General features: G+C 40.6%; 1 long non-coding RNA gene across 1 annotated transcript in view; it reads left to right on the top strand.

Moving 5' to 3' along the window:
• LOC128628117 (uncharacterized) overlaps nt 1–21,596 on the top strand; it is a 37,973-nt gene extending 16,377 nt beyond the window's left edge. The window contains exon 3 of the long non-coding RNA XR_008392446.1: nt 21,460–21,596. This is a non-coding gene — a long non-coding RNA (uncharacterized LOC128628117). The remainder of the gene's footprint in view (nt 1–21,459) is intronic.
• Nucleotides 21,597–21,973: the final 377 nt, after the last annotated feature.

Here is a 21,973-nt window from a genome sequence, read left to right as displayed (position 1 = left end):
TCATGTTCTACAGTGAGTACAGTGAGGGAAAACCCCTCAGGTTGTGCCCAGGGTTTCTCACCTTATCAAAGTAAGGTTTTTTTCTTTAAATCCTCATCCAAGGAGATATATATTGGGTTGTCCAAAAAGCCCATTTTGTTTTTTTCTGTAAAATAAAAAAACACAATTTTCACTTTCACCAATTAATCTTCAACTTTATTGATTTGGATATTTTGAATATGTTGTCTCTCTCCTGTGTGGTATAATGTTGATTGTTCTCTATTAATGTGTCGCTTAGATCACTGACAGCTTCAGCTGGTCTACCTGACTGTGGAGCATTGCCCAGTGAGAAATCTCCAGCACAAAACTTCACAAACCACTTTTGACACATTCCATCAGTCACAGCACCTTCACCAACACTGACCAAATTTTTAAATTTCAGTTGCATTTTCACTTTTCTTGAAATAATAAAGCCTAACATGTCAAAACTATGTATTTTCTTCCATTTCAATATTAAAAGGGCTACACAAATAGTCACCAATTTTGGAAAGGTTTTTAAATCCACATTGATATGTCAGCTGTGACAATATAATCTAACAAAATTGTTTTGAATGAAGTTAAAGACAACTAAGTGCTATCTTATAGAAAAAACCACATGGACTTTTTGGCCAACCCAAAATATATGTTTTGTAGATAAAGAGGAAGGGAGAGAGAGAGAGAAGCACTGATGTGAGAGAGAAACGTATATTTGTTTCTGCCTGAACACGCTCTGGCTGGGGATAGAACCCGCCACCTGGGTGTGTTCCCAGACTGGAGATGGAAACTGCAATGCTTTGGAGTTTGGGACGACACTCCAACCAGCTGAGCCACCAGGCCAGGGCTCAAAATGAGTTTTTAATAGATTTTTGTGACATCTTTAAAAATATGTATATTTCCCTTTGGTAAAAAGTAATGCATCTTTTGTGAAGAATATTTAGAAAATATAGAAAAGTATGAAGAAAAAATATAGAGATAAGTTCATTACTTTGTGTAATTATACTGCACCCTCAGTTATTTTTTAAATAAAAATAACTTTATAATAAAAATTCAGATAGTATAATAATGACAAGTAAGTTCTTTACCATTCTTCACTTTTAGACTTTCTCCACAGAGGATAACCTCTGTCAAAATGCTTGTGTTTCTACATATTTACCGATTTAATTACAAATTCTTTTTTTTAAAGATTTTATCTATTTATCTTTAGAGAAGAAGGGAAGGAGAGAGGGAGAGAAATATCAATGTATGCTTGCCACTCATGGGTCCCCTGCTGGGAACTGGCCTGCAACCCAGGCATGTGCCCTGACTGGGAATCAAACCGTGATCCACTGGTTCACAGGCCCCAGCTCAATCCACTGAGCTACACTAGCCAGGGCTGAATTACAAATTCTTTAAAGACAACTTTAATGGCTTCATATTTGTGCAGCCATTTTGTGCAGGTGATGGCAACTTCCTTCTACTATTGTCTGATTGGTAGTCATTTAGTGTGTTTCTAAGATTTATTATAGTGCACCCTTAAAATATATAAGGGCCTAGTCCCAAGGTCTTTGCAAATTCCAATTCTGCAGGTACCTCCAAGTTGAGAACCAAAGCACAAAAAGACTTGGCTTTCCATTTTTACAATCTCATTACAGTGGTTTTAGCTTGAAAAGAAAAAAGCTTGTGAATATATTATCCTTATGATTTTTGGTCATTAAACACAGTCCAGAACTGGCAACCAACCTGTCTTTTCTTCTGTGTTCAAAAGAAGATATTTCACTACACTTTTTATTCAAATTCCCAAAACTATTCACTATACATTTACTAAGGAGCCAGGTCAGTGTCTGTACCCTGCAGTTCAGTATTTGAAATTGGGGCTGAAATGGAAAATTACAGCAACTGCTCCAAAAGTTTCAGGTTACTATTACTATCCCTGTACACAGTCCTCAGGCAGCTCAGCCGGTGTTGAGTCTTGTCTCCATCTTTGTTTGAACTCGTAAAATGTGACATTATAGATTCAGAAATTAAACAGCATTACTAACACAGAAATACTTCTGGAGGCAGTACACGAATGCTAATTGTCATTCTTAAAATGATCCCCCAGACACCACACATTTTCTGAAATAGCTCTGTTACAATAAACACATCTGCAAATCATCCTCTTATGGATGTGTGCATTGCATTTCCAATGGTGTGAGAAGATGTAGAGAGTGAGAACAACCACTTCCACTCTTCCCACTCGGGTAGTTCTGGTGAACGTAGAGCGTCTGCATTTTTGTCATTTTGCTATGATATAAGGTGGACTCATGACTTAGTCACTTTATTTCATGAAGGCCTACCAAGTCCTTATCTGAATAAAAGTCTGACTTACACAGGGGGCTTGTCTCTGGCACCCACATGATTCCATTTGAAGCTAAGGAAGGGCTCCAAGCTCTGTTTTACCCATCTCCTCGAACTCATGAAGTCCTGAAGTTAGGGACACATTCCTTGGATAAAGGAACTATGAACACATATGCCTTCTTTTAAAAAGATTTACTGTGCAAGATGAGATTTAAAATACAGGTCTTTATCTTGGAATACAGATAGCTAGGTAAGAGAGAATTGTATGGGACACTACATTAACCTATTGGAAAGTGAAATCTTAGTATAAATAAATCTACAAAGAAATGTATAATTGACTGACAGTGACTCTTAGCCTAGATTCTATTGCTCTGAAGATGCTGAGGTAGAATGGGGCTTCAATGGCAAGAGCTCTGTGCTCTAACAACTGCTGCCTTATGTTTAGAAGGAGGAAGCTGTGGTGTTCAGGCCAGTTGTTGGCCATGCAAGGCTCATATCCTTTGGTAATGGATTAATAGTCTATTTTAAAGTAGAAATTGGGATGAAAATTATGCAAGAGAATTTTAATGCTGTTTCTGGGTACAAGAGGACATAATTTAGATGTGGAAATAATGGAACTTCTCATATAGTTTTATGCTTTTGGGAGACAACCAGGTATTTGAAGTGAAGACTGTCCTGGAAAATTGATGCTTAACAAAGTGCCGGTTGAGCTGGATCCTTAGCATTGCAGAAGTACATGTGCTGATGGAGGCATGTGAGGTAGAAGGAAGGCAGGAAGGAGCTCTCCAGAAGACGAACAGTGCTGGGGAAGCTCAGGCTCGGGCAGGAAGTGCTTGTGTTGAGTCATGTCCCGATGTAGCTCTAAAGGGAACATGTGACACCCAGAGGTGCCATTTTAGTGCAAAGCAGATCGAGAAGGACCATATGCACCAAACATTGAAAATAGCCCCCAGGAGTTTGTCACAAACCTGGCTTTTGGAGAAGAAATAAAGAGCCTATCTCCACCTCAGCCGCCTTCTTTCTATATCTTTTTCTTTCTTTACTGTTTCCTCCTGGGATGCTGACCCCAGCAGCCCATCGTGGTCTGGATACAACATTACCTGGCATTCATTTTGCCCTTTTCCCACAGGTGCTTGGTCCTATTCTCCCCCAGCTGTTTAACTTTGTCTCAGCCATTCTGTCCATGTGCATAGCTGCTGCTCTTTGAGTGTGTGCTTAGGATATCAAGATTCTGCTGGCTGTGTCCAGCCATTGGCCACAGACTTCTTGGAGAACTCTCCTTGACTTCTGCCTGACCTCTTGCCATCCTAATGTGGGAATTGGCACCCTCCTCTCTTAGATGGTTTCTAGAGGTAGAATGGTGCGGTAATCTCATACTTTAATGATTATCGAACCCTTGGGATTCTGACTTTAAAAAATTAGCTTCGAGGTTGTGGGTGTTGATACAGCATCCATCTGTTATTTTTCTTTTCCACCTCTTCTGGGCTGAAGATATCAGACTTCTGGTCCTCTTTAAGGAGGGCTGCTGGAGAAAATTAATGCTGCCTTCTGTATAGGTGTTTGATTCAGTGGTGATTCAGCTCTTGATTTTACTCACAATGCCTCTAATTTCTCAAACATTTCCTACCCTCTATTAAAGAAGAATTTCATCTCCAGCTAATTACTGAAATTAGCTCCCATTTCTCATTTATGGTGCTCTAGTCTTCTATATTCCCATGTTCCACTCTCTAACTTCTTATTTCCATTTCTCTAGGTTACTCTTGAAGGTAATAGCATGTAGGTCTCACAGTAGTTTGAAATTCTTGACTTATTTGTTAGTTTTAAATAGTATTAGGAGAATTTATAGGATTCACTCTGTCATGACTTGGTTCATCTTGTTCCAGACTTCTCCTCTAGTCTGATCTGAATCTCAGGTCTGCCCTCAATGCCTCTCTCCATTTTCAGGGTCCAGATTGTAGATTATGCCTGAACACAAGTACAATGTGAAGACATAGAAGAAGACAAATATACCTATTTTGCCACAGATGATGTATTATAGAGTTGTATACTTGATACCTGCATAGTTTTATTAACCAATATAACCCCAATATATTAAGTAAAAATGTTAAAAAAAGAGGTTCATACTGCAAAATCTACCTGTTTGCCAGACCCACGGTGGGGATCTAATAAGAATAAAAACTATAAAGTGCTGTTCACACATTAGTAGGAGTCATTACCTGCTCTGTTGATGCGGGGGGGACAGTGTATTTGTATGCGAGTCTGCATGTGCTCCCATGAGTTCATGCAGTAAAACGATTCACCTTAATCACATGGAGATTGTTGCTACTACTATTATTTTTGAATCTTTAAGTTTGCAAAGGTAATATTGCTTGCAGAAAAAAATTACCTATGCTTTTACTTCCCTAAGTCAACCACAGTAACTTAGTGTTAGTCTGGGTACTCTGGGAAACAGATGCCAGCTAAGGATTAGATATGCAAGAGATTTATCAGGGAAAACACCTGTGAGGGACAATGAGGCGTGTCAGAGGAAATGAGGAGAGCCATTGGTTGGCAAAGCAGGTCTGAGCCCTGTGAAGAAGAGAGGAGAGGAGGGAAGCAAGGTCTTAGATTGTGATACAGTTCTAATTTAGACCAGGCAAGTGGGGAGTCTTTGAGATAGTCTCCTGTCGGGAATCATGCATTTCCCAGAAATAGGCCTGCCTTAATATCTCTGATGCATTTATTCACTGGCTGGGATCAGCCTCTGGGGAGTGTGGCTTTAGTTACATTTAGTTTAGCCACTACTGTAGCTAACACAGTAGTGGATTTCGGAGCACAGCAGCCAGGGTCCATCAGTAAGTTGTGCTCCCTGCAGTAGAAGATCAAGAGGTACGTTGTCAAGACAAATGTCTGCCGTGCATAGTCATCTTTCAGATTTTTCCTATGCCTATGCAGGCTTGTCTATCACACATGTATATCTACATGAATATATGTGCATATCTACATGGACATTTACACTTTCATGAGTGGGGCTATATTCTATATTATGTTTAAAATGATATGTTTATATAATTTTTATTGAATAATTTCTTATGTATCAGTATATATAGATATTCCTCACTCTTTTAAATAACTGAATGGATTTCACTGTTTGACTATACTTAATTTTATTCAACCAATCCTCAGTTGATTAGTACTTGAATTTGTTCTAGTTTTGACTATTACAAATAAGGTAATAAAACTCACTCCCTCACATGCATATATTTATGTACCAATAATACACCTTTCTTAATAGGGTGGATTCCAATAATTGAAATTGCTGAGTCAAAGGGCATGAGATGTAAAGTTGTGATATGTCCTATCAAATCGACATCCAAACGATTTTACCAGCACTCTCTTCACCAAACAGTGGGCAGCAGTGCACCTTCACCCATTGCTATGCCCACCCTGGGTGCTGTCATTCTTTTAAGTTTCGACAATTTGATGAGTGAAAAATAAGCCTGTAGGGCTTAAATAAGTCTGTTTAAAAGGGGGAAAGTGTGCAACATTCACAATTCCCAAAGCTCTCCATTGGTCGATCTATGATGGACTATCATCTGTTGGAAGCCTGGGGTTTGGCGTATCCAGGCTTGGAACTCTGATCTCAGAAGCAGAGCAGCAAACTGTGTGTGGTCTCCTGCACCAAATGTCAATCGCAGACCTGAAAATGTGTCTGAGGTGACACCTGATATGATTAGAGACTTGTTCCTTTTGAAATCGAACAAACCTTCAACACCATGAGCCCTCCATTAAAGTCAAAATACTCTTTGACTCTCAGATATAATCCAACACTTATATTGTACAGATGAAAAAACTAAATTCTTTCCTAGAGGGTTCTTTGACCAGGGTCACATAGTTAGTTAATGACAGAGTTTAGACTAAAACCAGATTTTCTGGCTTCCAGTCTAAAACTCTTACACTGTGAGAATCCAAATAGCAGTTATTTTATCATAATTATAGCTAGAAATGCTGGCGTTAGCAAACTCCATGAAAATCACCGAGGTGCTTAGGTAAAATAGAGAAAATGAAGGCTAAAAGCACTGAATGTTCAATATTTGAAGAATCACAGTGTATATATTCCTGTCACCATGTAGCACACATTGAATCAAATACTGTGGCTACAATAATTAGAAGGATAAAAATGTTTGACTATTGTGTGTTAGGGAAAGTGCCTGTGAAGCTTTGGCACTCTGACAAGTAATTTTTATGTGTGGTTCTATGCATATATAGTATGCATATTAATAGGGAGTTTGGTGGTAGGTCGTCTAAGTAGTCATCAAAAGACCTTGATAATTTCCAATTTAACCTGATAATGTGGAATCTAAGCAAGTCACTCTGAACAAGGGAGACCTCTCTGCAGGATTCCTTAGCTGGCTGACAGCATTCCTTTGATCACATCACATCACTGTTGTAACCTGGATGCAATTAATTTTAATCCAGAAATCTGAATGCTTAGTGAGTAACTAGTGTCTCTGAGTAATGTTGCCAACCTTGGACTTTGAACCAAAAAGACAAGAAGAGTTCTGGTTAAGAAGGACTGAAGAGCCCACTTCTTAACAGTCATTTCTGCTTTTGTAGAAACCTGTTAACATGAATCATTCTGTCATAAATAGGGAGTCTGCTTTTCCCTGTTCATATTTTTTGCTTTGAATTTATTCTGCATGATCCTGAGGGATTTTAGTCCTTCTTGAGGATCTATCTTTTGTCAAGCCTCCATCTTTCAACTTTTATATGACTTCTTTTAGTTCTGAGCTGTGAGATAACATTGCTTTTTTTCTTAATCTTTTTATTATAAGCTAAAAGAAGATAATAAGAGCCACATAATGCAAATATATAGCTTAGTGAGTTACTATGAGGCCAGTACTCTTGTAACTGTCACCCAGGCCAGGAAACAGAAGTTTGCCACCCAGCACAGAAGTTCCTCTGTGTGCCCATTATAATTTCCATCCTCTCCTTCCCTTCAAAGTAAAAAAGCCCTCACCAGGCTTTTATAGTAATTTCTTCTTGCATCACTAAATACTGTGTTTTCGTCTTTGCCCTTTTTGGTGGCTTTCATGTCACTTTTAACTTACAGTATTCTTCCATCCCTTCATTTTCCTTATAATTTATCTAAAGAATCTGGGGCATTAGACCAGCACTACTCACAGTCTGGATTTTGTTGATTTCAGGTTAATGGTGCACTTCACCATGCTTCTCTGTTCTTTTGAATTTAATGCAAGTTGGCAGCTGATGCAAAGTATTTGTCATATTTATGATCAATTCCTTTGGCAAGACGATAGGTGGGTGTGTGGTCTTTCATCAGGAGGCAAATAATGTGATACCAGCACAAGCTGATAGTCAATATCCAAATCCCCTATAATTATGTAATGTCCTTGTTTGTCCCTCGCTCTGGGGTCTTCTTTGATATTAATATAGCCACTCCAGCTTTCTTATGCTTACTAGACTAGGACCTTCCTATTCTTTCTGGAAGTGTTCAGAGTGTGAATAATAGCTAGAGTCAGATATTTTTTGGAAGTTCTACATTTTGTAGAAAATGACTTGCAAGGAGGTAGGATTTGATAATGTCAGACAGATTAGGTTTAATATCTTTGTTACATATCTCACTTTCAGCAATTTAATTACTCTATTTGAATCTCAGTTTTACCATCTGAGAAACTGAGGCAATTTTATTTATTTATTTATTTATTTATTTATTTATTTATTTATAGCAAATACTTTTTGAGTGCTTTCTAAGTCGCAGGAATTGTGTTAGGTTCTAGGGATACAGCAATAATCAAACATACAAAAACTCAGCCCTCAATGAGCTTGTATTCTATAACCACGTAAAGGGTTTACAAAGATTAAATGAAACCTAATGTAAATTTCCTAGTCCAGAGCTTGAAATGACAGGTGCTCTATAAATGTTGGTTGCTTTCTGCCTCCTTTCAATAGATGTTTGCTGTCACTTCTAAAGTTGATACTTAATTTACTTAGCTCTTTGGCATTAATATTCAGTAGTCACTGGTTTCCCAAGCAACAACAGCCAGGCAATATAATTAAGGCATAAATCAATGTTACATTTTGTTCTGACTCACAGCAGCACCAGCAAAGTCTCTACTATCTTTATTCCCAGCTACCTTCAGTCTTATCTAGACAATCATCCCGAGAGTCCATAAGTGCCTATTTCCCCCTTTCCAGGGCTTGGTGTCATTCTTCCCTACCCTAAATGCTTCTCACTTGACATAACTCATCTGGGGAGGCCAGTAGTTTTCTGTGGTCAGACTCAGAAGGTACAGCGCTCTTTCCTTGCACCTTTTTTAGCTTATGAAAATAGGACATGGGATAGACTGACCTTGTATTTTCAGTTCTCTTCAATGACTTTACCTTTTTACTTTGCCCGAGTTCCTCCCTTTCCTCCCTCCCTCCCTCTCTCCCTTCCTTCCTTCCTCCCTTTCTCTCCCCCTCTCTCTTTTCTTTCTTTCTCTCCTTGAAACATATAAGTATTATTTTATTTGCTCAGAGTTCCTTCCCTTTTTTTTTCAGCCTGTTCTTTCTTGTAGACATTCCTATTTCTCCATTCCCACATTCTAATATACCTGCATGTGGGGGTTAGTCTGCCCCTCTGTGTCACAGGCGCATGGGCCCCGCACACACTAGGATGGCTACTGCTTGGATCACAGCACTGTGTCTACCTGGTCACAGTCATCAGGTCCAGATATGGACATAAAATTCAAGGATTCCAAGATTCAATATTCTGGGTTTTACCCTCAGGCTTTTTAAGGTGACACTGACAGAGGAGATTAAGCCCCTTTATAGCCGTGAAGCTGTGGGATTGACTGGGAGTCTTGCTTTCCTCCATTCATTGCTCTGCTGGAGGTGTCAGTTGACAGGTGTTTTTTTCCTAATTGCTTGGAAGTTCTTAACCCTTGTCTTAGTTGGTTTGGGCTGCTAAAACAAATGACCACAGATCAAGTGACTTATAAACAACAGAAATTTACTTCTGACAGGTCTGGGGGCTGGAAGTCTGGGGGCTGGAAGTTCTGGGGGCTGTGAAATTTGGGTGCCAGCATGGTCAGGTCCTGGTCAGGGCCCTCTTCCAGGTTGCAGACTGCCGTTTTCTCGATTCTTCACTTGACGGAGGGCTGGTTAGCTCTCTGGCCTCTTCTTATAAGGGCTCTAATTCCCTTCATGAGGGTTCCAGCCTCAGAACCTAATTACCTCCCAAAGGCCCCACCTCCAGATAACATTACATTGAATTAGAGTTTCAACACATGAATTTAGGGCATGCAAACATTCAGTCCCTTGCAACCGCTGAAGTGTAGGTTTTTTCCTGCATGTCTAGAGAGGCATTTCCAGATCTCTGATTCATTTTAGATACACAACTTTGGCTATTGTGACATATTATTTGCTCCTTAGAACATCCTGTGAAAAAATTAGGGCTGATATAATCTCATACAATTAATCTCTCTCTCTCTAAATGGCAAAATGCTTTGTTGAGTATCACACAAGTAGAATATTGCCAATTCAGAACTATAACTCAAGATCCCTGATGTTAAATTGAGTGTTCTTTCTACTATATTATAAAGGCTTTTTGTGAATTATAATCTCCATTGGAAAAATGTTGCCTGATAATTGTATCATTTTTGTACCTTATCATTTTTTAACCCTTGCCTGAGTGCTATCTGAAGAGTTTTTCTCCCTTGGCATCTGGATTTCCCCACAGATTTCTTGACCCACTGTGCTCCTCCTCACCTGTCTTTCACCGATCTTTGGTGTTTTCTTGGATATTCTATCTACCATTGCCTTTTGTGCAACTAAGAATATGCTTATAAGAAAGTGTTCTTTAGTGAAAGAATGCTCCATGTATGTACTGAATTGGTCAGTATGGTAGTTTTAAAATTGGTGACAACATGCTTTGATATCTCTCCGTCTTGCAGATGTGGAGCTTAGTTACTCTCCCTTCAAGTGAGGGTTGGACTTACGGACTTGTTTCTAATAAACAGAAAGTGGTGGAAGTGACAGTGTGTAATGTCTGAAATTAGTTCATAAAAGGCATCCACTTCTTTTTGTTCTCTTGCTTGCATCACCTACTTGGGTTGGGGAGAGCCTTTTTCCCCATTCAGGCAGCCCAAAGGAAGAACCCATGCAGCTGGGAATTAATTGCAGCCTCCTGCCAACAGTCACTTGAGGGAGTCATTCGGAAGTGGATTGTTCGGCCGCAGATGCCTGTAGCTTCATGAGAGTTTCTGAGCCAGACCACCTAGTCAAGCTGTTCCTGAATTCTTGGTCACAGAAACTTTGATAGGAAGTGTTTATTGTTTTAATGCTCTGAATTGTGGGGTAGCTGCAGCAATAGACAATCAGCTATTGGTCATACTTCCTTGGACTTGATTTAGATACCAGTATCCTAGATATTGAGTTGGAGACATAAAGGGATGAGACTTTCGAGGGGTCCTGAGAGGTGAGTCCATTTTGTATGTGGGAGAATATGAATAATTTCTGACCAGAGGGCAGCTATGGAAATTTTAAGATGTGCCTCTGATATCTTTGGTGCTCCTTTCTTTAAATGTAGGGTAAATTTTTTTTTTCATTCAGCAATAAGTGACTAATATAATCAGTTTCTTCAGTGGTAGATTCATGAGTTTGCAACCTGTATAGTGGCAGGGGGCCCCTTGCTCAGAAGGGCCTGCACTTGGCTTAATGCTCATTTGTTGTATCTTGAAAATTTTAATAATCTTTGAACAAAGGGCCCCACATATTAATTTTTCACAAGGCCCCACAAATTATATGGCTATGCCTCACCTGCTTCTTCTGCCCCAAACTCAAGGTCACTGGCTTTTCTTGATAGCTGACCTTATTTCTATCCCCATGAGCTCACTTTCCATGGTCTTTGGGGATGTGGGAAGTGGCTATTCCTATACTTTGCCTTAGGAAAAAGTGACTTTCTCCTGGTCCCCTGAACCATCAGCCCAGCCGGTGACCCCAGAATTCTGAGGTCTTAGTGAATGTCTATGGTCAGTGTCCCATGGTTCTTCTCCCTGAGCTCAGATGGCATTTCATTTGGCTGAGTCCCAATTTTCCCTATGTCTTCCTTGGCCTCTGGGGCCACAGAGCATTGAAAACCCTGTTCTTTTTTCCCTCCAATTCTTTTACCCCTCTTTTTTCTAAGGGTCATCAGAACTTTATTCACTTCCTGCGAAGAACCTCTCCAAGCTCCTGAACAAGATCATTCTTTGATAACATTAGCATTTAACTTAATGATAATTAAGTACTATTTTAATCCAGGTGGACATGTTCTTAGATCCCTAGGAATTCTCCTGGGGGAATAAGATACTTGAGTTCTTAGGGGCTAGATATTCACTCTTTTTGAGAATGTCCAAAGTTTCCCTAAATTGCCAACAAATGGAATGACTCTTAAAATGATAGTGTTTTTTTTTCTAATTTGACAGAACATAAGCACCCCTATGTTCATTGCAGCATTATTTACAATCACCAAGATATGGAAACAGCCCAAGTGTCCATCAGTAGATGAGTGGATAAAGAAACTATGGGACATTTACACAATGGAATACTACTTGGGTATAAAAAAGAAGAAAATTTTACCCTTTGCAACAGTATGGGTGGACCTGGAGAACATTATGCTAAGTGAAATAAGCCAGTCAGAGAAAGACAAATACCATACGATTTCACTCATATGTGGAGTCTAATGAACAAACAGAACTAACAAGGAAAATGGGGGCAGACTCATAGATGGAGAGCAGGATGACAGCTAAGGGTTGGGGGTTAGAAGGTGGAGGGACTGAGCAAAAGGAAAAAGGACTCATGGACATGGACAATAGTGTGATGATTGCTGGGGAGAGGAGGGTATAAGGGGACTAAGTGGTAATGAAACAAAACAATAAAGATAAACAAAAAGGAAAATGATAGTGTTTTCGGCTCTTGGAGAGCTACTCCATTGAGCAATAGCTCTCAAGCAGGGACTTATTGTGGCAGACCCTGTCCAGCAGAGTCCACCTGTTGTGGTTTACGATGAGAATCAATGCACAGGTGACAACAACCCTGTGTGGAAAAAGGGAACAGGCACGACTACTCTCTCAAGGGGAGAGTGCCTGTGGTGCCTCGGCTACTCCCTCAAGAGGGGAGTGCCCCGACCCTTGCCTAGACAGGCTTTTATTGTTTTCCTTGGGTCTTACATCAAAGAAAAATTTATTATCTATCACATAGAACATTACTGTCTACATTCTAGGTACATTCAAGGAAATAAAAATAGCATGCAGAGGGGGATGGCAATGAGCTCATTAGCTCTGTCCTTGGGAGAGCTCACACAGGCTTTGGAAGTTACCTTGAAGATAGACAATACACATTTGTTGTTTTAGACCAGGGTGAGGGAGTTTTAGCAAGAGCAAGCCATAACAGTCTAAGTATTTTCTAGGCCTGATTCCCGTGGGAAAACTCGGTTTGAAGATCTGGCTCCTGCCCACCACCTCGCATCTATAGGTTTTCCATACAGAGCTAAGTCACATTTGCCAGGCCAAGACAAACTGGTCCCCTACAACTTATAGTGTGAATGTCTTTTCTACTCTGTTCTGAGCACTGAGTGATTTCCAACCCATGTTCAGAAATCCTGTGAACATCATAAAGTCCAAGAATGGGCTGTTATTTTTATTTTCAGCATTTTCTACCTGACTAATGTAGTTTCACTTGAAAGATGCCAACTTGGGAGCTGTATGACATTTAGAGTCTGATTGGGGAATTTTCAGATATAACTTGATTTTTTGGTTGACTTCTTTACAAAAAGCTAGTTAGTAAATAGAAGAGAGTTTTGAAGGTGAGGGTACTATTTAAACTTGCCTTTCTCTCTGAGGTTATTCCTAATCTCCTGTGACATAGAGATATCAAGAAAATATCTAGATAAACACAAGGGGAAACTTCAGAGGAAGTTAGAGGCTTTTGGGGATGAGAGAAGGTTGAGGGCCTTACTAAGCTATGTAGCATTTGTCCAAATGCCCACTAGGGATAGTTTGGTCCTAATTATGTCAATATAGGGTAACACCTCATGATTTTAGCTATCATAGTGGCAGATACTGAGGTTCATTGCTCAGACCCTTCTTCAGGAAAGAATCCATTACTCAGTTGAAGGAGTGGGGTTCACTGGCAGCCTCCCGATGTGTACTTGTTCAGGTCCACTCTCTTTAGCCTTTGAGCTGGGACTCTCGTAATAGATGATCATTGCTTCAAAGATTCTCACTGGGTGGGCAGAGATGTTCAATATGCATTATGGTCTGCCAGCTCCCCCTGCCCAATATTCCTTTTTTATTTTCTTTTCACAAGTGTTACACTTCAATCTGTATTCTTAACTGTCTCAGCACCTGCTTCCCAAAGGACCCAACTGACACAGTAGCTTGCAAAGTGCTTGGAGAAAACAGATGGTAAGATGCAGTTTTGGGTCTGGATCACTCACTGCTGGGTTGGCAAGAAGACCCCTGCCCCAGGTGGTGTGTGGAGGCACAGATAGTCTCTGGCATCAAATGTAGGCCCAATTGCAGTACTTTCTTTGGTGAATTGAAAGAATATTTCAGTGTAATGGTTTAGGTATTTGAAAAGAACAGGGGACAAATTCATACAAGAAAAATGGCATTGTCCACTTGTTAAGTGGCACCGATACTTGTTAGAAAGATAATAAAGGGCTGAAGGCAGTTAAAATTTGCTAACTAAGGTGGTGAGAAGTCCTTTTTGGTATTTTTTAAAAGGCCTTTATCTCTAGCATTGGAAGAGAAGACAAAGACCAAACTCAGAATTAATAGTCATGAGCTTCAAAGATAATTGATTATGCTGCTGAGGCAGGTTTCTAATGGGATAGTTATATCCCTGATTGAGAAAACTGTCCCCATACCGACATGTGGGATGAGAACAGCATGATGCCTGTCATCCAGTAGTTGGCTCTCTAAACTCTTCTGAATTCTCAGAGCTTGCAGAGATGGCCCCTTTCCCTACTAAGAGCTCATGCACACCCCTTTCATGTGAGAAGCCACTGTAGGCCATTCTCCTGCATGGTAACAGATTTCCCATTCAAGGTACGACTCCAGTTCTCTCAGCCTCTAGGCCTATAGCTAGGATTAAATAATAGCATGTCCCATTCGAGAATATCCTGGGCCTGATAAGAGAGAAATGGTATACCTAGAGGAGTTATAAAACCTAGTCAGCATGTACTTACATGAGCTAGGAGAGTCCCCCTGGTATTGGATTTTGAGCATTCTTAAGGGGTCAGAATATAAGATTGGGTAAGGAAGATTTATGGGCTTCTAGATACTTTCTTAGGATAAATTATTTACTACCCTGGCATATTCACTGCTGGGGTGACTTCTAAAAGCAAGAAAAAAAAAGGATGGCCCAAGCTAAGTGAAAGGGAAATGTCAGAATTGCCACTGCAGATACTGGGGGAAGAAGTCTCAGGGAAGTAGGAATGTTGGGAGTAGCAATATTAGGTGAGGTTAGAAGATCCACCAGAGGACTGTGTTCCATGGGAAGGGGCAGAGGACACACAGCACTTACCAAGGCCACCAGAAAGGCACTTGTAAAAGGTGCACCGGCATCATTAAGAATCCAGTGTTTGCTCTCCTTTGCGGACCAAGCCTAATAGTAGAGAAGCTACCACAGAACTTAACTTGTTGATAGCAATGGGTTTTTAAAGGTATTGTATTCCAAATTTAGGAATGGTCTTTGGGCCCATGTATTTGGCGACATGAGAGACTGCCATCTTTGAACAGGCTCCAAAACAAGAAAGGTATCGCAACAGGTCCAGGCTGCCGCACAAGCAGCTCTGTTGCTTGGGCTGTTTGATCTGACAAACCTTATCATGGTGAGAATAGTAATGCAGACCCCTGAGTTTTTGGAGCAAGGTCTTTATACCTTTTGAAAAAACAGCTCTTGATATGCTAACAGTGCCTTGAAGAGACAAAATAAAGACCTGATCACGTGGGCACTTAGTAACCATAAGTTCAGAACTTCCCATCAGTTGTCAGGTCTTGTTGAAATCCGTGAGTCATAAAGTCAGGTGTACTCAGCTGTATCCCATTGGGGCAGGGGGCACATACAATGGCTGTGTACCTCGGAGCCCTGTGGTCCTCACCAGCATCTCTCACCTTATATACTGATGGTGTTTAACTTATTGCACCACCTGGAGGCAGTGGCCTAGTGGAGTGTTGGAACAGTCTGCTGAAGGTGCAGCTGCAACATAGGTCCGAGGCAACACTGAGGATGTGGTGTGGGCCTCCGGGAGGCAGTGCACACACACACACACACACTGTTGGGCCCCTTCTGTCTGGGCTGGCTTCCCCAAAGAACACATGGAGTCAGGAACCGATGGCAGAAGACAAATGGAAATGTGCTTTTATTTATTTAAAAGAGGGAGGTTTATTAAGCAAATTAATAGGTAAAAGGAAATGTTTATTTAATGATCATGAAGGACAACATTGCCCTGGTATTACTAGAGTGCTACATTTACATGTATAACTTTTGTCCCTGAATTAGTCACATTTTGCACTCACTTAGGAGAATGTTTAATGTACCAAAAAAACAAAATGGAAAAGGACTTAAAGAATGATCTTTGAATGAAATAAAATTTTATTTCCCAAAATCTCTTGTGTAAGTGAGATTTTACTGCTATAAAGCTACATTCCTGTGAAATCCCTAAATTAGGTAGAAAAGAGAGACTTTGGTGATGGCTTCTCTAGTAACTAAGTGCAATCCCATTTACATTTTTCCCTTCCTTCCCCCTGCCACTGGGCAAGAAAAACTCCATCACCTCCTCTCCCCCCTTAACATGTATTTTATTATTTTCAAAATTAAATTTATTGGGGTAACATTGGCTAATAAAATTTTATAGGTTTTAAGTGTGCAATTCTATAGTATGTCCTTTGTATATCACCCCTTCTTAAGGCCCCATCCTATCAAAAAGCTTCCTCTGACTGCTCCAGGTAAGTGATATATTTCACCTCCTTATTCTTAGAAATGCTTGACCTGTTCCACCTACCTGGCATTTGCTTAGAAAATGTTTTACTAGGGACTTCCGCCAAGATGGAGGCGTAGGTGGAAACACTTTGCTTCCTCACACAACCAAATCTAAAAACAACAAAGTTTTTAACAACAATAAATGCAACCAAACCATAGAAAATCGAACAATACAGAGTCTGAAAATAACAAACCACTCAGCTAAACCGGTGAGAGGGGCGAAGCCAGCAGCAGAGTGGGTCAGAAAAAAAGATCTCTGACCCGAGCGGTGTGCAGGCAGCCAAGGGCGCGGATCCTAGGTGCAGGGTAGCTACGGGTGGACCCAGGGAAGGCATGGTGAGGCTGGCTGTCTGCGGTCGCACATTTGTGCGCAGATAAACCAGTGAAGAGCATTGAGACAGAGTGAGCGGGCCCTGGCGCAGGGTGGTGAGCTTGCACATTTGCGCTCAGATAAACAGGCGGGGGCGAGTGGTGAGGCAGACTAGGGGACCAGAGAGGACCGCCATTGCTTCCTCTCTGACCCCGCCCCCACATACAGCATCATAAACCATCGACCTGGGTAGCACTACCCTGGTGAACATCTAAGGCACCTCTCCTCATTCGTAACAGGCATAAACAGATCAAAACATGGCTCAAGAACAACTCAGAGCCCCAGAGCCAATAAATCTAAGCAATGAAGAAATAGCCAAATGTTCAGATGCACAGTTCAAAACACTGCTGATCAGGATGCTCACAGAACTGGTTGATTTTAGTCACAAATTAGAGGAACATATGAAGGCTAAACTAATTGAAATGAATGGAAATGCACAGGAAACCAATAGTAATGGAAAGGAAACTGGGACTCCAATCAAGGGAGCAGACCAGAAGGAAGGAAAAGATGACCAAACAGAAAAATATGAAGAAACAAGAATTCAAAAAAATGAGGAGAGGCTTAGGAACCTCCAGGACATCTTTAAACACCCCAACATCCGAATTATAGGAGTACCAGAAGGGGAAGAGGAACAGTCACGAGTGGAAACTTTATTTGAACAAATAATAAAAGAGAATTTCCCCAATCTGGCAAAGGACATAGATTTCCAGGAAATCCAGGAAGCTCAGAGAGTCCCAAAGAAGTTGGACCCAAGAAGGAACAAACCAAGGCACATCATCAGTATATTAGCCAATATTAAAATGAAGGAGAGAATTCTGGAAGCAGCAAGAGATAAGGGGACAGTCACCTACAAAGGAGGTCCCATCAGACTGTCAGCGGATTTCTCAAAAGAGACCTTCCAGGCAAGAAGGGGCTGGAAAGAAGTATTCCAAGTCATGAAAACCAAAGACCTACAACCAAGATTGCTCTATCCAGCAAAGCTTTCATTTAGAATGGAAGGACAGATAAAGTGCTTCTCAGATATGATCAAATTCAAGGAGTTCATCATCACCAAGCCCTTATTATATGAAATATTAAAGGAACTTGCCTAAGAAAAAGAAGATAAAAAAGATGAACAGTGAAAGGACAGCAAACTCACACTTATTAACAACCACACCTAAAATAAAAGCAAATTAAGAGGACAACTAGATCAGGAGTGAACCATAGAAATGAAGATCACATGGAGGATTAGCAACAGGAGAGTGGGAGGAGGAGAAGGGGGGGAGAAGGTATAGAAAATAAGTAGCATAGACAGTAGATAGAAAATAGGGTGGAGGGTAAGAATAATAGGGGAAATATAGAATCTAAAGAACTTGAGACGTGTTCATGAACTAAAGGGAGGTATGGTGGGGGAGGGGTATGCAGGGTAGAGGGGAATGAAGGGGGGAATAGAATAAATGTAATGGCATAATCAATAAAATAAAAAATATATTAAAAAAATAAAATATTTTACTAGTTAGTAAGGATTATCTTTTGTTTCTTCAAATCACTTGTAGGTACTTAAAAGGCAGGACTATGGTTTATTCACATTTTCTATTTGCTACTTTGTATCTGGCCACTGTCTGGGAGGGAGAAAGCATTGAGTACATGTAGTTTACTTATCTTGCCTGGAACATCCATTCATTTGCCTATAACATGGATCAGAGAAAGAACTTTTATCTATTTTTTATTTTTTTTAAAAAAGACCACTCAATTATTGCATTCAATTGTTAGTGGCAAGATCTTCCTCTGTTTGTATGCAGAAGTACAACCTTAGTTCACTTTACCTCTCTGGTCTTAAGTTACTCATTGTAAATTAAGGAAAGTAGATTATATAATTAAAATCAACTTAACATTTACTGACTACTTCCTATGATCCAGGCACCTGATTAATAATTTCTATGACTATTTTTTCAATTCTCATTTTCTAGAAGAAAATTCCCTGGATTAAAGAAGTCTCATTAATTGCCCACAACCACGAGTAAGTAGTGGGGCTGGGCTTGAATCCAGTCTTGAATAACTCCCAAACCCATGCTCTGAACTGCTACACTATCTTGCCTCAGTTTTAAAATATAGTGAACCAGCAGGGGTTTTCCAACTGTAGAATTTCACGAGTGTAGTGGTTCTGAGGTGGAGCAGGTCAACATCCTCTTTCTGCATCTAGTGCCTCCTGAAACACAAAGAGGGGAAAGAGCTCTGCTTCTTTATGGACACATCACTTCTGGGGCTGCTTTAGACCTTGAGGAGACTTAGGTAATTGGGACACAGGGGAAGGCTAAGTGTCAGCAGAACTACAAAGAACCAGAATGCCTAAAAATATTAAAGTAGTTTGTCTGAGCCAGGGTTACATAAGGACTCCTGTTTCAACCTATATTGAATCTTCTTTCCTCAAGCAGTAAAAAGTTAACCTGTGAGTTTTTTTCAGAATCTTCTAGTGCCTTAACGTGCGGTTTTTTGGGAAATGGATAACCACATACAACTACTAGTCTTGGTGGGACATGTTAGTATCTAAGTAGATACAGTAAGTAGTAAAACTGTAATACAGAATTAGAGAACACAAAGGCATATGGAGATTGGGTTTGGTGTACATCGTCTCAAGAACAAGCTATTTTTGTTTGTTTGTTGTTTTAAGCAGGTTCTTGAGGCAGTCAGTAAATTAATATATATTGAGTGCTTACAGTGCAAGTCCCTTCCTGTGTCAGGTGTTATGGAGAACACAGGATTCTAAAAAAATGCTCTTTGCCTCCAAGTAACTTATGTAATAGCTCAGAATAAGAGATTTGAACACATAAGAAAATTAGCAAGCAGCCTAACATTATGCATAGTTAAGTGCTAAGTCCTGTCAGAAGGAACATAAAGGCTTGATGTGCCCAAGTCACTCATTGTGGCTGCCACGCCCTGATTCCCACCTAGGTTCATGGTCGGTTCAGGGTATAATGGTCTTTGTGTGCTGTGACTACTGATTAGACCAAAGGTGGTCATATGACACCAAGGCAGCCAGTCTATAGGCTAGGCGGCTACCTATAATATGGCCTAGTGCAAATAATAAAACAGCGACAAATCAATGCAACTGGATCAGACTCTGGAGTTTGCACCAGGAAATAGGGAGAGACTGAACATTGCCAGCTGAGAGCAAAGACTCATGTTCTTTCCTTTCTTCTCCCCTTTGGGAGATGGAAGCATATGCGGGAACAAAGTCTAAGTCAGTAAAAGTGTTAACATTGGGGAGAGATAGGTGGAGAGCAGAGTGAGAGGGCCATTTGGTGTAAAGACACGGATCCGCGGAAAGTTGCTCAGTGATGTTGATGGCAGATCACTTTATATGCCATAAAGATGATCCGTAACACTCTTCCCTCTGGAATTATCTTGGACCCATAATCGCCAGCACTGAAGTCTGGGTTTTGCTTGTCCTGGGACTCCTGTGCCTGTGCATCCTTTCAATGAGCCCAGTGTTCCTTGAAGTGATTTGACTGAGTTTCTTCTTTATAACCAGATAAACCTAACCAGAACAGTGCTGCAGGAGACTGGAGGGCAAGTGAGAGCTGCGGATAAAGAGGTGTTTGATTTGGGTAGAGAGTATCTTGGTAAAGGCATATTTCTTTGTGATATTCTTTTTTTTTTCTTCTAAAAAAGTTTATGGGCTCTGGTATATTTAGAGTTCCAATTGACCCATTTACTACCATTTATTCCCAACCGACAATATACTGATTATCCTTACGTATAAAAATGTAGGCTTGTTAGGTTTGAACTAAAAGTCAGAACTTTCTTCAGTTATGCATGGGGTGTTTTGTTCATTGTGCCTTTAATCCTTATGGGTACAACTTTGGTTGTATCTATTTTCAAAATATCAAAACAATATTTATGAAAATTACCATTTTTTTAGAGCAGTAGAGCTGAAGGTCTTTAAATATTTTTCCTCAAGGATTAAAACATCTGATGTTCAAAGAAATCCATGAGGGTGATTATTTTTTGTAGGTCCTCAAGGAAAAGACCCTCCTTAAGTGAGAAATCCATCTAAGTATAAGGAGTGAGCTGCAAAGGTAACAAAGTTGGCAAAGAACTCTGCAGCACATGCTGAGCCCTGTGGGTCTCATCTCGCCTAGAGTTTGATATATGCAAAGGAAGCCCCACTAACAGCTGCTGTCCCCTCTGGTTGACAGAGATGAAAAGCTTAGCAATACTGGGGGTAGAGAAAGCAGGTTTTGTTCCCTCTTGACAGATAATATTCCAAGCAATCTGGTGAGAGGGAGGGGGAGGGAGGCAAGTCTGGAATAAAAATAGAGCCCCTTTAATTTCAAAAATGGTGAGAGAAAATTAAAATAGCAAGAGCAAGAGCCAGTCCTGGAGGCAGACAGTTTGTGACATGAACACTGCTGAAATAGACAAAGAAAAATGATTACAGGAAAACGTGAAGGTAATTTAGAAGAACTTCCCTCCTATCTATCCCACATCATTTACTTGTAAATTCCCTATACTCGGCCTAAGAGCTAGGTGTGGACCACAGAAAATCTGGGGGCAGGCAAGGGGGATATTTGCTATTTTTCTCAACTTTGACTGCATCTCTCCCCTGATCCCACACAACCACACAAATTCTTCCAAGGCGGGCAAGGCACAGTTCTATGGTGAAGGAGGGGTGCCCAGGCTCACTAGGGTGGCCAGGCTGTAGGGTGGAACAGAATATTCCATGAAGACTTAGGAGATGTGGGGGCTTTTTTTTACTCTTTCCACAGAAAGCTAGATTTCTCTGCCTAAGAAAAGCGTCGTGAGGGAAGCAGCAGCCATGAAACTGTGGGAAAGAAACACTAAAGACAAGTACGTCATGCTTTGCTGTGCATCTAGACAGGTGAGATGAACAACTGAGTGTTAAGAAAAGGCACCATGAGGGAACAATGAGAAGAATCTACTTCAGCCTGCTCAGCAGTCAGGCAGCAAACTCTCATCAAATACCCAAATCTACTCAGCCTGAATTGGGACCCTAGGAGGGGTATTCAACTAGGTCCTTTAGTTTTTATAGAAAGGCAGTATTGGGGTGTGTGCACATGGGTGTGTGTATACACATGTGTATAAATAAATTAAATATGGTAGAACACCATAAAATCAAAAGTAACCTTGCTTGGTTTGGACAGAGTTAGTGATGTATGAGTCCCGAAGGGGGGGATATTAGCAAGGTTTGGAATGGCCTGAAGATTTTGGGGACCACCTCAGCATGGTCCCAGCTGCCACTCCTAGTATTCTCTCTGTCTT

Source organism: Artibeus jamaicensis, unplaced genomic scaffold (assembly GCF_021234435.1).
Source record: "Artibeus jamaicensis isolate MK-2021 breed Jamaican fruit bat unplaced genomic scaffold, CSHL_Jam_final contig_548, whole genome shotgun sequence".
NCBI classification, from domain to species: domain Eukaryota; kingdom Metazoa; phylum Chordata; class Mammalia; order Chiroptera; family Phyllostomidae; genus Artibeus; species Artibeus jamaicensis.
Note: the sequence above shows the minus strand (reverse complement) of the source record. Positions and strands in the feature narration are given on the sequence as shown.